This window comes from Varroa jacobsoni, unplaced genomic scaffold (assembly GCF_002532875.2).
Source record: "Varroa jacobsoni isolate VJ856 unplaced genomic scaffold, vjacob_1.0 scaffold_1114, whole genome shotgun sequence".
Taxonomy (NCBI): Eukaryota; Metazoa; Arthropoda; class Arachnida; order Mesostigmata; family Varroidae; genus Varroa; species Varroa jacobsoni.
The window spans coordinates 89915-103308 of record NW_019214016.1 but is presented as its reverse complement, the minus strand read 5'-3'; the positions used below and the strand labels follow the sequence as shown (position 1 = coordinate 103308).

The following is a 13394-nucleotide window of genomic DNA, read 5'->3' as shown; positions in this document are numbered from 1 at the left end:
CATATGATCATATATATTTCTTACACTCAGGTACTATATGGGCTTGTGACTGATAATTGATGTTTAAATGCGCGTTGGTTTAGGTGAAATGGGCTCCTAGTGTTTCGGAGGTTAAGCGTGTGTGTGTGTCTATAACATGAACTTACTTATGGTTCCGAGATGGCCAATGGAATGCTTGGCTTCACATATAAGCAACACTGATGTTATCAACCATACTGCAAAAGATATGGTCACTATAGTTCTCGTTCCCATGCTTGGGTCTGACGCTGGCCCAATATTCCGCTGCAATGATATCTTTCTAACAGAACGGACGCGCAGAACTCAGAATTGCCTGTTGATCCGCGCTGCACTTCGATCACTATGATAGCGGCCAATTTTAGCCATAATGGTACATCCCTGGTATGACGTTCACGTGGGTCTAGAAAGATGTATGCCGCGGATTTCGCAAAGTGCATATGCGCCAAGGCGGGTATCTTCCTATAGATTCGTATGAATACTTTCTAATACACTTAGTCAGCTAGTCACGATCCGCGCACCTTCACCGCGACACCTTCGTCAACACTTAAGCCAAGAAATCCAATGATGACTCTCAGTAGAAGTTACGAAACTTGCTAATCGGCGGCCAGTAGTCGCAACATCTTCTATCGCAAGATGAACTGAAGTTACGGAATTTTCACTAATCTAAGTAGCTTAAGAGAATCGGTAGCTGCTGTTGAAGACGTAAGCCAGCACGAATCGCGCACCTCTTCAGTTAGCAGTCATCATTGCGGGTGGCTGGCCAATTCATGCGAATGTTTTGCATCGTTGAACGGGCTACAGGGCCAAACTCTTTACCTTTGCTAACTTACGACGGAGGCAGCTGTGGTGACGCACTTGTCGGACTGCTAGCTACATTTGGGGCTCATGCGTCGACGACTACGGCGACGGTGACGATGACGGCGATTAAAGCAGCGGCCACAGATGCCGCCGTATGTGGCGCTCGTCGAACTTGCTTGACTGACGGGTAACGTCGACCATCGCCACTGCTACTTAGTCTACTATCATGATCTGGTAGTTGATTGTAGCTGCCGACGCTACATCTCCTTGTCGCGCGTTAATCTTGCTGTGCCACGGCGGCGACAGCAGTAGCTGATACCGAACTATTGCTTTTGTTGCTATGGGGCCGCTGTTGCTGCTGCTGTTTCCGATGCCGATTTAACTGAATGCTTCTGCCATAGTGCGGCGCTTGTTTCGGTCGACACTTAGACAAGAACAATTTGTTTGTTGTTGTTGTTGTTGTTGCCCAGCGGCATTATAGCAGGCACAACGCTAGCCGCTTTACGATCATTAACGTGCATTAGACCACCTGTGTCGCTGGGCGCCGATGCTGCCCAAGCCCAAGCTCTCGGGGCACCTGCTGGAGCTGTCCGACAGGGCTGCCTACCAGGGCGAGGGCCGATGTTAACTGGGGAGGGACGAGGGTGCCGCTAGCGGTGCCGTTGAATGAAGCGGTATCGCTGAGCGAAGGTAACAGAGAGTTTTCTTAATGGTAATATGCCTACCAGCAACCTACAGACAGACACACAGTACTCAGGACTCAGCCTACTAAAATAAGTATCAGTGATGTACATCAACGTCGTAGGTAATGGTTCAGTTGAAGCAAAAAGCATCAACCAATCTATTCATTTCTAGAATTGCGCAGGCTGAGTATGAAAGGCGGATCTCATGCAAAAAGTGTCTTCTCGGTTTAGTCAGGGTCCAAATGAGCGTATCTCTCTATGTTTCGGTTTTCACTTTTGGCATCGTCGTCGGGCCTAGCACGGATCGAAGTGTGCCTATGCCCGATTTCGAACTTCGACCAAAACGTGTCCTCTAGACTAGCAGGAATATACGTTACTCACTAAGCTGCTTCGAGGGCAAACGAGTAAACGTACCTGCGAAATATAAAGAGCACAAGTAAGAAGGGATAACTAGATTACAAAATATTATACTTCAGCCGTGCTAGTTTTCCACCAGCCTTATCCATTAAAAGTAGGAATCGCTGGAAATGCGTTCCTCCCTCCATTTTCAGTTTTTGGTTCAAATTATTATACAAATCTGCTTCGGAACGTGGATTTGCTTTCATAAATTGATTCCTCTAACCTTATATAACTTATAACCCCGAACTTCATTGCCAGTTGAAATCCAATAAGTTGTTTAATTATGTTAGTTCTAAGTGGCAGCACTCGACAATGCTATTGTCGGACTTGGACGGAGCCTCCGGCAAGCCTTCGGAATAGATATTATTGTTATAAGGTCTAAAGGAAAACGAAGAGTCTGATTTCTTTTACCGCTCAGCATTGACATGTTGATAGGATGTATTAATCGATTCATGTGCAACCTATAGAAGTTTATCTATTACTAGTAAATTCAGCTCCGTTCACGCAGTTGAAACATCGCGAAAAATGTAATAGTCCTTCGCGATGTTCCAGACAAATTTTAGCGTTTCTTGTTATATATTCGATCACTTATGTTGGCCAAAGCCTAGAAGTGCGCCCTTGATGTTCTGTGCATCATTTTCTTAACAATAACAACAACTACATGTCGTTACTTCATTGTTATTGCATTTTTTACTATGCTAACTTTCAGTAAGTTAGCACAAAGGGATACTTCATTCAGTGAATCGAAAGGTCACGATGTGTTTTGATGCGTACTTCAATCGAAATTAGGCAAAGTAGTTTCCCTTTATCAAAGAGTCGACATTTGTACCGCTGTAGCTTATTACGATTCACTAACCATTTTTCGGCCAGGATCTCGCTTTTGTTTTGTATACCACATGAGTTGAAAGACGCCGTCTCAATTTTTTTACAAACGTCTGCTGTGGCTCCTCCTAGTTACTAAGTGCTTGTTGCGTTGTGTCTTTAGCTTCGTAACTTTGTGTGATTAGCTCCGTATGCGGTAAGGACAAAGCAGAAGCTAACTTTCCTAATTCGAATACGAAAACCAGCTTTGCTCTTGTGAGGCCTTAGTATAGGGTCGAACTTGCCCGTACGGATGATACTTCCCTTACGTCTATGAATTTCAAAATAAATTTGCTCGGTAATTTGTGTTGTTTACGAGTGGTCTAGAATTCTAATACCGTCTAAAATACAATAGAACACCCTAGCGGCTGATATAATAAGTAGTGCATTGACCCGAAAACTCGAAAGCATCTTATATAACGCAATACGAGGTGATATTCAAAGACTCAACCTTATACTAGCTGTCGGCTTTAGGACCACGGCTAGCGTGCGCGGAAAAAGGAAGAAAACTTAAAAAAGCCGTGTTTCCCCTGGCCTGAAAAGTTTTGTCCGCGATCGCAATCGACCGACAGTTTTCGACAGCAACATAAACTTTTCTGAAAATCTGTTGCGAGTCGTACCGTTTTATGAAATATTACGTATTGCAATATTATGTGGGTTTTTGAGGCAAGACAAAAACCACTTCAGCATCGAAATTATGGCACCGATAAAGTGCTAGCATTAGAAAAGCACTACCTCAATATTTTTTCGTAGCCTATAAGTTATTGATTGTTAATAGAGTCACTGAAAACATCCTCCATCGTATTGATGTCACTTGAAATCCTTTCACTTAAGCCATCTTTCATACGAGGCGCGCAGCGCTCATGCGGTTTCAACTACGACGCCTCTGAGTCGTGGAGTGTTGTCAAAAATAAGTTGACTAATTGAAAATATTTGTATTGAACCATTTAAGGTTTAATACGTCATGAAAAAAAATAACAGGAACGCGCTACAGAGAATGCACCTAACTTGAGACAGGGTAATCTTGTATGGACCATACGTGGAAGATCCTCACCGAGGTGTCTGACCTTCAAGTTCTCGTTCAAAACATTACTAGTGCAGGCAAAACATTTTTAACATGTTTAGCGGAGGTACATCAGTCTGCGCACATGAGGAAAACTCAAATGATTTTAAAATACGAATTGTTTTTTTTTCTTTTCATTTTTCCTATTGTCTAGATAAGTCTTATAGTGATACTTTTCAATTGGTTCTGAAGAAACGTGCGGAACCGTGACCCTTTCGATGTGCATGTATGCACATGTGGGAATATTGCAATTGTTCATTGGTGATGCGCGGCTGGACGTTAGGTCTTACGTTGATATCGTTCTACATATTTGAATTGTACAGGGATTCATGACTGCGATATATTTAGGCTTTCCAACTGAAAGCAGTCAAACATGACATGAAGAAGGTAGGAGCTTACCACTCAAAAGCTATGAAATTATATCCACATAACGACTTTTTTTTGAATCTATTGTTAGCTTCCGCTAGTACAGTTACAGGCGTTTGCAGATATTCCCATTATTCACTGCAACCATATTTTTCACGGCAGAAAAACAGCCCGCAGGTGTCACAGGCAGTTACGTGTGTCCATACCGTAAATAATGCTTACGAAGCCGCTTCGACCGGTGTTTAAGCTCTGGGCGGTCTAACTGTCCGTCGCTACTTGAGTTCCTTTCAGTTTGATCATTTTGAAATGTTTCTACGAACATATACAGTATATAATATATTTTTTTTTAGAACACATCGTGTAGCTATTGTCGCAGAGCGTCTCTTGGATACGTTTACGTTAATTGACGAGAGAGTAAGATATTTTCGAATATTGTTCTATCAATTACCGGGACAGTTTTGACAAGATATGTCAGGCACCATTTATATGATGTAATCAGAAATCATAACAATGAGGTCTATTAGCAAAAACTATTTAAGGCATTTTGTTTAGCATTGGTATTATGCCTAACTTGTCTTACGTATCGACTTCCGCAAGTAGCGAACCGCACAATCCCTATATAGACTATATAAAACGTTTTTGCGTAGGGAAATTGTTGACTAGGTCGAGTTAGTACAGAGATCCTAATTTAACACGTCTCGGGTTATTTGATTTGTGTTTGGTTTAGAGCCGTTAAGAACGTGTGAATGTCGTCACATCTGCAGCTTTTAGTGGTCGTTCAAAATCAACTGGTCGTGACTATGACCCGACTCATGTTGAGGGGTTTTTGTTTGGTCCTCTGAAACATAATTCAGTTCAGGAAGAACACCCCTCCAAGTATCCATATCCAGGCTCAGTCCCAGACGAAATCCTGAAAACCGGTGATAGTTTTTACTCGTGAAAAATGTTTAGAGTTTAATGTCCGGGACGACCGCTAGGCAATGCTTCAGAGTTATTTCTTCAATATAAGAGTACATCACACCGCTATATTCGTAAGACGCATTAAAAAAGGTCAAATTTAAGCCCTTTCCTATTATTAGTTTAGACGGCACTACTAAGATGCTTAAGAGCCAAAAGCAAGTAATAAAGGTGCTATCAGTTTAGTCAACTCAAACGAACTATGTTTAGGTTAGGTTAGCTGTTAGGTTAGGTTAGGTTAGGTTAGGTTAGCTGTTAGGTTAGGTCTTTCAATGTTGCTATAGTAGCTATTGACAGGCGGACATCACTAGCCTTAATTTCAAGTGATTAGTATAGTATGCCGTTTCCTAGGTCTGTTTGGAAAAAATCCAGCCAACAGCAAATAGAAAGGCACCATAGCATGTAGTACTTCGTATCAAGGCTAGCACTTTGCAGTGTAGACTCACCCTTTGCGGTTTTCGGCGAGATATTAAAGTATGTCCAGTGATGCCGTGGGCCCTCTTCTAGAGGGCCTTTGCGGTAACACCCCACAGGTTATTTTAACATACAGGGAGAAGGTCAGAGTAGGTTAAAAGTAAACTATGTGTTTAAAAAAAAGTCCCTGGAAGATTGTTGATAACTGTTATAAGGTTTATAATATTCTTTCGAAGGCCAACGCTCCCGGCATGCCGCGCTTAGATTAATGCAGGGCGAGAAAGCAATCTCATATACACAATGGCGGTATGTTCGACACATGAGACCGTCAGAAACATGTTTACTAACCCAAAAATTAAGAACTGTTTGTGTATGTCAAGCGCATACGCGGATTGAAAAAAACAATGGGATATAGAAAAAAAAACCTTACGAAAACATTATTTAGAGAAAAAACAGGCTAGGAAGAACGCAGAAAGTTACAGGCAACCAGGCGCGCTAGAAGCGATCCTTTTTCTTTTATATTAGTTTATAATCGGATTCGTTGGAATTACAGAAGAAGAACAATTTCCACGAGGAACCGAGCTCGTCTAGAGAAAAGGGAAACCCTATTGATCTGGTAGCATCACCACTGCTTATTCCCAGCTTCTAGTACTATTAAAATATTAGCTAAGTAATGTACGGTATTATAGTGGAATGGACAGAGTGAGAATATGCTTAGACGTAAACAACAGTTGCGCCTCTCGAAGTCCTGGCCCAAATCAAAAAGATTACTGATAAGGTTTACACTCATCTTGCTGGTCCACAAGGTCTCTGGCATATCTCAACCTATATGTACAACTCACTAGTTTATTCCGTTTTTAGTGGTCTAGAATACGTTGCAACATAAATTATTTAACTGATGAAGCTAAAGATTTGTAGGTAATAAATACATATAACAAGCCTCAAACTATGACTAGTTGAAAAATAGCACGTTTAGATTGTCAATTTCATATTGTTTCTTGGGTTTGTCTTTATCATGCACAACTAGATAAAACACAGATACAAAGGTTCTCTGATAAACAAATTTTGATAACACATTTCTTGATTAGCTAGACTCGATTGAAAAAAGCAATCGTTTTATCAAATTGGTATACGGCTTAAGAAAACGTATAATACATTCGACTCATATAGACAGTACATCAGATATGAAAGTTGTGACGCAGGTGTGCAGTGACGAGATTGCGTACTATCTAAACTTAAACTCTATTTTTTTCGAGGTACCATTGTCAAGAAAGTTAACGCTGACGCCTACGTTACGCTAAAAAATTGGTTCAGCAGCTATCAATAGTTAGTATGTAGAGTTAGGAATGATTGATAATGGCGATAATGATAACGAAGAAGACGGAACCACTGAAGATTAGGCAAATTATAGAAATATATTGCCTTTAACGTGAATATTTCAATTGTATTATCAAGCACAGACTTGAGAATAGGCACAAAGATCTAAAGTTACAACTTACCGTCAAGTTACCCTGATTTATCCGTTATGTTCCAACGACATTATTAAAGGATGATGTCTTAAATTGCTGCTAGTTATAACGATCATTCGTAAAATACAGGTGTCTATATATATATATATATATATATATATAGATTGTAGACTTACGCAGTATGACAACGAATGCTGAAACATCTGAAGTCTAGAGACATTTCCAGAATTTCAACATTTGTTCTGATTATCGACAGTAAGTCGAACCCCTCGAAGAAAAACGCCTGACGATTACCGTTTCGCATTGTTTCCAACTATATGATACACTCAAAATTTTTACATCAACAGTCTTATGAAGCCCTCATAGCAGGTACGCTAAATTGGGAAGAAATGATGCGTCGAAAGGCATACCACCAGCTGGTCGAAGCTCCACCTAAAAAGTAGTAATAACAATCGTAAATGATACACCTACATGCGCCACAATCCAACATTACTGTCCATGTTATTAAATCGTCACCATTATCTGAAGAACACTTACACAGGATTGAGTAATGTGGTGAAGATGATGGCCGTTCGAACTGAGAAGTTACTCTCTTCGATAATAGACTATATAAATACATATTTGAAAAAATAATGCTGATTTTGAGCAAGGCTTTCTATACGCGTGCAAATTATATGACCTGCATAGACACCACCAACGCTGACCCGTTAACACTGTTATATGATGATGTAATAAGGAGAACACGTTCCGCCCAACGCCACTTCCTAAACGCTGAATTTTGAACGCCTTAACTTTGAAGCTGTACCTGTTCGACGGTCTGCACGCTTGCAGCTTAAAGGTACACGTATTTCCAATCTGAGTCGCCTGGGAATATCTACTTAATACCTGCTGTGCAACAGTGTATAGAGTTATACTGGTTGGTTTTGAGCTGAATAAACCGCGAATCGGACGGGCGGTTGCCAACCACACGCATTGTCGTTGTCGACCGAGAGTCTTTCGGATTTCTGAACAAGTTGATGTCCTGTTACGCTGAAATGGCTTCTCTATTGGTTAGCGCTTAAGGTTCTATAGCACATATAGTAGTAGTAATCTTGATGTATACAATTTAACAAATTTACAAAAATTACAGGGATTCTAATCGATCTCAGCAAATAATAAGGCTAGTTTGGGCGCATCATAGTTGAAAGCAGCGATCACCAAAAGTGTATCTACTAGACGTACATCTTCACCTAAAGCGGCGTTCGTATACTTGTTTGAGCCAACGAGGAGTGGTGCAAGTATGATCGCCTTATCAAGAACATTCCTATCCACATCCAGATCTAGTGATTGATCCATACGACCGTAGATTGGCCTGGCGCATTCTGTACACTAGTATTATCATTTACTGTTCGTAGCTTTCCGTTGAAAAGAAATAGCTTTTGATAAACAATCCTGCTCTCGCAATCCTCATTAACGATGCGCATACGCAACAACGAAATACGGAGCGACGTCGCCGTCTTCAGCTTAGCCGCAACGGCCCCACTGAAGACGAACGCCAGCGTGCAAGAGTAAACATTTATAAATCTAGCTGTGTTGCTGAAAAACTGTGTAGCTTTTTTTCCATTGTCCTTTTTTTGCTTCAAGTTAAACTAAGTGGCCAGATTGTATGAGCCCATAACGGTTGGGTGAGATACCTTAAAGGCGTTGAGACCAACTGATTCGCTATTTGGATACGTTCGGCAAACTGAAATGGACATCCAACGGTGTGACATGTTGATCCGCTTGGGGCAGAATGCCAAAAACGGATAGAAAAAAGCCCTAGTAATCGCGATAGCACGGCGCGCCACGACTCCTATATAATTGCGATCGCAGCGCCCTTTGAAAAGTGGAAACAGAAATCGGTTATGTGATGTGATCGAATTATCGGAAATGTCCCATATTTGTTTTCGTATTCGAAAACGTAAACGATAACAATTAAATTGAACTGAACGCCACCTTGCGTCAATAGTATCGCATAAAAATAGCCTTACGCTTAGTATTTGATTGGATATCGAGTATGCTACTTCATACGCTTCCTGGCAACAATTCAGGCGTTCCAGGCCATACGAACGTATAAATTCGGCATGTTACGCCAAAACGAGAAAACGTGGCAGTCTCAAACGTCGTGCAGAGCAAAACTTATAATTATACAGTGGCATCTTTCCTACAGCCTCCTGTTCGGTCGTATCAGCAATAATTGGCTTTGTCGTCGATTTTTCAGTCTAACCAAAAGTGATGAGGGTGTGACAAGCGATAAGCCATAACGTTTCGGGAATCAAATAAGATTTAGATGTGGCGTGTTTTTTTTTTGTGGACATTGCGAATAAACGAAGGACGGTTTAGTAATTGGGTATCTCACGACACTTCCTTCATTTTTGATTATGAGTTTGTAGTGAATTTATGAAAAATAAGCGGCTGGATAAATAGGTAGATAAAGGATGCTGAGGCGTCGGCTACTTGGGCCAACACTTCTCTGCCAAATGATAGCTAGCACATTTACCATGACCTATTCAGTCAACCGCAGTTGTGCGGAAACGTGACGTGACCATGGTCTTAGAAAACAAATAATTGACACTGTAACATTTTACTAAGGCTCATTGATTTAACATCGTATCATACTTTTTTTTTTCCCTACAATACCGATTTCCTTTCAATCGTCTGCGCTAGTGAATAATTCAGTCTGTCATATAGCTTGTTTTCTAACCACAGGACAGATTTATTTAGTAAAAATTCATATAATACTATCAATCGGTCAAAATAGGACCCTGATTTTTTAACATGTAGTACATTGATATTGAGTGGGCAATAAATGGAGTTAGGTATTCATTTATGTTTACTGAAATGTAAAAGAGAAACGTGATATTATGAGCCTTTGAAAAAAAAATCTGGTTTTTTTTTTTAATTTTTGTCCAAAATCAAATGATGGCTGCTGGGAACTGTGAAGTATCCATTGCGTACGTTGGGTGAATAGTACTTAATTGAGCCCATTTTACTAAACCATTTAATAAGACCTTTGGGGCTATCGTTTCGACTTTTCAAAAGGCTTTACGTATACTGAATCATCGACAGCTTTAGTATATGGTAGAAAGTTTATATTGTATAAGGCTGGCTGCAGTAGTTCTACCGGAAGCAATCGTAATATTCGCTTCTGTATCTACGCATAGCGTTGCGTCTTACAGCGTAAACGTTCGAATGGGACCCTTCGACTAAGATCTTTCTTCCCACGCTGTGAGCGTGACGCCAAAGGGTTTTTGCGTTAAAAGTCAAAACGAATTATATAAGCCATGCAACGAGAAGAACCGTAAATATGGCTCTGAGGGCTAAGCATCATGCAAACGAAATTTTTCACTGTATGATTGAATCACCGTTTTTGGCTGTTGTTAACGACAGAAAAAATAATAACAGGTGCCATATCAACCGCGAAGTAGATAACAGGTTTTGCGCAATAATTTTTTAATAATTAGGGCATTTATTATCGGCCCATTTGAACGTAATAAACTATTTGTCAAGATATTGAGTAAATTGATTCTTAAATGATCGGCCATTGTTATATATCTCGACCCGTTTTGTACTAGCGTGGTCAAGCAAGAGAAGCTTCGATTGCACGTTACATTGGGAAATTTAACCGAGAATAATGATCTCTTTGAACTATTTGACTTATCTTTTACTTTCACTAGTTTTTTACGCTACTATTACATGGTTTTCAATTATCGTTGTATCTGCAGAAGTGTTCGATGAAGGCCTTTACAGGATTGCTAGACCGGGCAGGTAACGGAGGGAGGGGGGTACGTGATAATGCTAAGATATCAACAAGTACTGAAGTGCCGTTTTCTTCTTGTTTCGATGCAGTTCCCGTTCAATTCGATTGATTACGCTACAAGTAGGGAAATAATTCCGAATGAAAACTATAGTTCACTATGGAATTTTCGCATTTTTTATAACAAACGTTACTTAAGTGTTAGCCGAAAATCTGTAAAAGACAAACCGGCTTTACGATACGGCTTTTGTGAGACATTTTCAAGGTAGAGCATTATACTTCACCTCTGGCGGCTGTGAAGTACGTTTTTTAGACGTCAGTTTCACACCATTTTTTTAGGCTATAAGACTAACGTATACCTATTGAGCCCTTGCTTCGTGTTTTCTCATGAACAATCAGAACTGTGAGCTGGAGATAGTATGTATTTCGCAATGATTTTTAACGAGAGTAAGGTTTGTGTGGGGTTTGGTATCCATAATAAATGGAAAGGCTTAATATCTTCCATTTAATAGTTACCGAAAAAATCCAGCTAAAAATCTACTGGATTGCGGCTCAAGCCCCATTTTTGCAAGTATTCAATTTGATCTATGAATCAGATTTTAACGGAAAATACGAATAAAATCTGATTTGGTAATGAGGAAGGCCAAAATGGACGGCCATCTCGTAGAGGCGACGATATTAGGGTGCCACCTTTGAGACTAATTAAACGAACATTTTTTTTTTGCAATTCGCTTTTTATGAAGATATTTGTAATTAGATTTTCGGTAATTTAGAGGCGTGTATGATTATCAGCCGATAATTATGCTCTGGTCGCAACCCAGTGTAACTTACCGTTTACATGGAATAAAAATCGTTTATCGTGTTGTTGTAAACTTCCAAATTGGGGAATTAAATATTACCAGATTTCTCATATAATAACATTTGGAAGGTAGTGTCATTCCTTGCCATATCATCTCGTATTCTCGCGTTGTAGAACTTTTTTAGCGTTCCAGCTAGATATGTTTGGGATGAAAGAAAAGTCAAGATTCCTGGTTATTTAGTAATGCCTCAACAGTAAAGCATCGCTCGTAGAACAGCTAGGAACATAAGTTTTGCCTCGTAAATTTACGCACAAATGCTTTTTCGTTGCTTGTCGTTAGTTGCTAGCTTCCCACGAAATTTTCGACTGGGACGTGCGGACAGATTTGTACATGTTTCGCAGTACTTCCCGCCGCTCCGGCATGTAAATGTTTACGTGAGTAGCGAAATGGCGGACAAAACAGGGAGCGCTTGGCGTGGACACGCGACGCATCATCAGCCGGTGACTAACTGTATGAATATAAAAACGAAGCTTGGCGTTTGTAGCCAACGATAATATAAGCACGACATTATCAATTAATCAGAGGAGCAGCAGCGTTGACAAAGGTCGGCGCTGCTAACGTATTTCACCGCCCTCAAACCTGTACAGTTTCGTTACTGAAGTTCCGTTTACTTCAAAAAAATAACACCTGACAAAAAAGTGAACCTTATGTAAGCAATGACGACATATTTGCCCTCCGTAGATAGTGGCACAAGTGGCGAAGGTACTGCTCATTTCACATAAAAATAAAATACTTCGAAGCAGCTCATACACTAACGGTTCCCTAATTGTAAACCGCAAGACCTGGTCAGCTGACACATCTAAATATCATTAGAATTCAATGTTACGGTATATTCGTTTGCTGACATTGAACATTAGATTAATATCGCTGCAGATCCATTCCGATGATCAAGCTACTATAGTATGTGTGCCTTCGAGGAATGGTACCGAACGGGCTACATGAAAGCAGTACGTACGAACTTGCTAGGCAACGAATTATTGCATCCGGCTTCTAAGGGCGTACGGTTTTTCTCAGGCACTCGTCCGACGGCCTCGAAATCCAACGACTCATATGCCCTTACTTGACAAACAATACGTCGCAGCATCAACATACCGATTTCGGGACTCGTTGATTTTTTTATGGGCGTTTGATTTACTTGGAGTGACTGGAAAGAACCATCCTACTCTAAATGATTCCTAACACAAGTCATGTTTCCATTAAAGGCACCGTATTAATTGTAATAACCGTAATAACACCGTAAGAATTGTTGACCGTTTTTGAGCCAAAACTGGAGTAAATGCTTTTTCCATTTTAGAATAGTACTAAATATATATATATATATATGTGCACTATTTTGATTCATCACGTTCTGCCATTTTTCGAGTCGCATCATAATCCTATCACTGCAAAGTTTCTGTGATTTCTAGGTGACGAAATCTTGTGATAAGTGATTTTTGCATATCTCTACTTAAATTATATAGACGCCACTAAGGCCGATTTTTTATAATCACTTGTGCTGATCCTATTAGTTTATCTCGACGGTAGAGGTCTGACTCGGCCGTTTTGCCAGGTGGCATCAAGTCATAGCGCTCCATTTTCTTCCAATCCCCATTAAACACATCATCATCATCCGTGATTCATTTGCTATCATCATTTATGCTCTCCTCGTAATCAAATTGTAGAATTTAACGAATTTTTTTTTTCGGCGAATTTTCTCATCCTCAAGACGTTCTACCACCCTCGATATAAAGC

General features: G+C 40.3%; 1 protein-coding gene across 2 annotated transcripts in view; it reads right to left on the bottom strand.

Moving 5' to 3' along the window:
* LOC111266777 (uncharacterized) overlaps positions 1–1385 on the bottom strand; it is a 29855-nt gene extending 28470 nt beyond the window's left edge. Inside the window, exon 1 of one of the 2 annotated variants that reach the window (XR_015313551.1) lies at positions 147–1385. The gene's annotated coding sequence lies outside the window, so the exon portion shown is untranslated. The remainder of the gene's footprint in view (positions 1–146) is intronic. The other variant, XM_086971056.1, reaches the window with a different exon arrangement.
* Positions 1386–13394: the final 12009 nt, after the last annotated feature.